Source organism: Fukomys damarensis, unplaced genomic scaffold, assembly GCF_012274545.1.
Source record: "Fukomys damarensis isolate Sample0158 unplaced genomic scaffold, DMR_v1.0_HiC HiC_scaffold_16, whole genome shotgun sequence".
Classification (NCBI taxonomy): domain Eukaryota; kingdom Metazoa; phylum Chordata; class Mammalia; order Rodentia; family Bathyergidae; genus Fukomys; species Fukomys damarensis.
The window spans coordinates 63,994,966-63,998,976 of record NW_022900928.1 but is presented as its reverse complement, the minus strand read 5'-3'; the positions used below and the strand labels follow the sequence as shown (position 1 = coordinate 63,998,976).

At 49.0% G+C, this 4,011-nt stretch overlaps 1 long non-coding RNA gene across 1 annotated transcript; it reads left to right on the top strand.

The window, feature by feature from the left end:
* The first annotated feature begins 452 nt into the window (after positions 1 to 452).
* Positions 453 to 3,640, top strand: LOC117286339. The gene is made up of 3 exons (XR_004517469.1): positions 453 to 665; positions 2,319 to 2,554; positions 3,567 to 3,640. It is a non-coding gene; the product is annotated as an uncharacterized LOC117286339 (long non-coding RNA).
* Positions 3,641 to 4,011: the final 371 nt, after the last annotated feature.

Genomic DNA, 4,011 nt, shown 5'->3' with positions numbered 1-4,011 from the left:
TCTGGAGTCCTCTCACTTCTTTCATGCTGTCATCAGAGGTGGTAAAAGTGTCAGCACTCAGGGGTGCTGAACATTAGGTAAGAGAATCAAGAGGAGGTCAGGAAGAGAAGGTGTGAGGGCAGAAGGTGCAGGGCTTGCTCCTGGACTTTCCTACTTTCTACCTGTGTGACCTTGGGCAAGTCCTTTAACCTCTCCAGGCTTCTGTCAAATGACGACAGCCAGTGTACTTTGCAAGAATTAATAAAATACTTATGTCATGTGCTTGTTTATAATATGTCTGGCACATACTGTTTTCAATAAAAGTGAGATTATTACTACCAATTTTTGAGGAAAATGTATTAGCTTGGAGAAGAATAAGAAAATCATGGTTCATTCAAAATTTTCAGAAGAGACTATTAATCCAAAGAAAGCAGCAGGAAAAAAATCTAAGCCCTAGAATGAGTTGTCAATAAAACCGTCTTTGAAGTAGCCAAGTCATTCTCTCTGCAGCCTGCACCTTGGGAACCCAGTCACCACAGAGGGAAAATTTGGAGGACAAAAATCAGAGAATATTCTTCCAAAGGATGACAGTGGATTTGAGGGGCCCAAGATGATCAAGAAGAGGGGCCTGGGTCTTCAGCCTGTCCCTGCCTGGCTGTGTCCTCTTCTGAGTCCACCTGGCAAAGGTATGTGTGGTCTGTCTCTAGAATTGAGGTAGGAACAACTGAGATTCTATTTGTGAACATGTTTTCCTTATGACCCTCCCACTGGAAAGCTCCAATCTCTGGAAGTTGCTTTGAGAACTTTGAGAATCAAGGCACGGGGCACCCACAGCAGAACTGAGAATTAACACCTCCTTCTACAAACAAGGAAATGGAAGCCCAGAGAGGGAAAGTAATTTGCTCAGGAGTCACACAGCAATTTTTTATCTTTACCAAACTGTCTAAAGCCCAAGTAGGCCTGTCCACAGCTACTGAAAATCACTGCGGGTGTCAGGCTTAGGGCAGGGAGGTGGGGTTGAATCTGCCTTGCCGGGTCCCCAGCTCCAGGCTCAGGGCCAGGCTTGGGAAAAGTGTGTCTTCTGGGGCTCCGTGAGTCCTTGACCAGGACTTGGGCACAATGCAAGCAGGACAACAATAGGCAGTATGTGAGAGAGCTCAGCCGGAGAGGGGTATTGATCATGTTTAAAAAAAGAAACACACTAAGGAGCACAGAAAAACTTTACCAATGCACCAGCTGGCTTAGCTAATTAGTGAGGGTGAGCTGTGTCAGCCCCCTGCTCTGAGCCAGGGAGCAAACAACTCGCTCAACAAATGGAACAGCTAAGGAGGAACAAAAAGCAAACGGCCACTGTCCCCTCAACTCCAGAGACTCTGTGCTGCCCAGAGAAGGGGGATGTGATGGGAAGGGAGTGACACAGACAGGAACTGGAGTGGGGAGTGGAGGAGAGGACAGGGACGGGCCCAGGTGGAGCCTCCCTGGGTCAAGAGAGAGGTGGCGTTTAGCAGTGAGGAGGAGGTGTCGGACGACCGGGGTGGAGCTGCACCTTCTTTCCACAGGAAGGACCTCACCGGCCCTGGAAGCACTGGCTTTGGTCTTGCCCCTATTTGGGCAGTCATTTGTCATTAGGAGTCTTGCTCTGGGATATTCGTAACCACGGTGGGGAAGGTGGGGGGCAGCCTCTTCTTAGAGCCTGGAGACTGGCCTTGGGGAGGAGGCCTGAGCCAACGCAAGGCTAGGCACTCTGGGTGGAGGGCTTACTCTGAGCACAGTCCTGTCAGGTGAGAGCGTGTGCAGTAGGAAGGGGTGTGGACAACTGGAGGTACCTGGGTCTGGTCAGGGAAAGTGGCCCATGGGCCGTCTGGCCTGGAACACGAGAGTGATGAGTCCTGTCGGGGAAAGGGGTGAGCAGGGGGAGGGACCACTGGACAGTTTTGGCTCCTCAAGCGAGGGATTCAGGCTGTTTGGGTTCAGGCATGGAGTAACGAAAATGAACAGAAGAAAAGGGAGATAGAAGGAAAGAAAGAAAAGAAAAAAAGGAGGGAGGAGTAAAAATGGAGGGGAGGGGTGGGGAAAAGAAGAAGGGAGGAAGGGCCTCATCTGTATCACACACATACCTCCCACAGGGCACTTTGCCCCGGGCAACATGGATCACTCTCCTTCTAAACGCAAGGAAATGCGCACAAACAGGGCCGCACAGGGAATAAATAAATGGTGCAGGCACCGGCACTGACCCAATGCAAGACAGGGTGAGCACGACCCAGGTGAGTGGCGGAGGCCCACTGCTCCCACTGTGCCTTCTTCACCAGTGCCTCCTCTCTCTGATGCTTGACCCCAAGGCTCTTTCTCACACCGACTGGCAGCCCTGTGATTGGGAGAAAGCCCGGCTCAGGAGGCCCCTTACCGTCCAGCCCATGTTTCTCCGGGAGGAGATGTGATAGAGCAGAAAGAAGGTTGAGGCGCGGTTCACAAGAGCATGCTTGAGTCCCCACTGCCGCAGTTCCCAGCTGGGTGATCCTTCTCAGCGTGGTGCCTCATCCCCGTGGACCTCTGTCTCATCACCTGCAAAACCCAGGTAGTAATTGGCTCCTTCAGAAGACTACATGACATTATATAGAGCAAAAAGTTGTCCCCTTTAGGCCATGTAACCCAGATGTTATTAGGAAATGTCACATTACTAAAAGAATTCCAAAGGGTTGAATATGTTTTTTTTTTCTTTTTAAAATCACATAAAAAGTAGTTATTTAATTGTGCTCTTTCCAGCCTTAGGGTGCAAGGATCAGGGACGTGTACCAGGGTTCTCGAGCTTTCCCTGGTCCCTTTACATGATCCTTTTTTCCACTCCTACCTTTATGCACAGGTGTTTGGGGCATGGGCTGTGAACTAGGAGGCCACTGCATGGACTTTTCCTTTGAGCACAGACTGGATCATGCTTGTAAATGTACATATAAACGTGCCCACATTCATCCTCATCCATTTTTTTTTTTTTGCTTTTATGTCTCAGTTGATAGTTTTTGGCAATGCCTTTGCAACACCATGAACTGCAGACAGGAAATAAGACCCATCCATTTGTGCTGGTACAAGCTAAAGATTTTCTATAAAGTGCCCACGTTTCTAGGCTGGGGGAATGGATTTCACTGCAGGAAAAAAAAATATTGTGAGGTGAGAGAAGTGCAGCAAAGGAAAATATTGGCCACTTTAATGATTTACAGAAGCATAAAAAACCTCCCTGCCTGCTGGGATTTCATATTTCCCCTCCTGCCAGAAAGGGGGCTGGGACAGGGGGCCTGATGGCTGCTGTGTGAGGAGGCCTAGAAAATTCAAGGCTGACCCCTTCCTGACGGCTCCCTGAGCTGCAGTCCTGGTGGGGCAGTATCTTACCTAGGAGAAAGCACTGGCAGGAAGGGAAGAAATGGAAAAAAGGGTGAAAGGGCCACTTCCAGGCTGGGGCACCTGTTGCATACTTGGAACATTGATGTACGTCCTGGTCCAGAACCTTAGGAGAGGCTGCTCCCTTACTTTACAAGTGGGAGAAGTGAGAGGTCAGAGATGTGAAGTGACTCCCACTGTCATCTGTGCGTTTATAGCAGCAAGAGTCCAGATCTTCCAGCTGCCAGTCCACGTTCCTTCTGCTCTGTCTGCTGTGGATAACACAAAGACCGCCTAGGGCTTTCCATGTAGCAAGAACTGACCTGTGTTACAGGTATCATAGTCTCTCTCTCTCTCTCTCTGTCTCTCTCTCTCTCTCTGTCTCTGTCTCTGTCTCTCTCTCTCTCTCTCTCTCTCTCTGTGTGTGTGTGTGTGTGTGTGTGTGTGTGTGTGTGTGTCTTAGTAGTACTGAGTATTGAACTCATGGCCTTCACACTGTGCTACATCTCTAGCTCTTTTTATTTTTATTTTTTATTTTGAGATAATATCCCACTAAGTTGCTGACTACCCAAGACTAGACTCCAACAGCCTCTAAAAGTGCTGGGATTATAGGTGTGTGCTATAACACCTGGCTACATTTAACCTCTACTAGGTATGTAGATT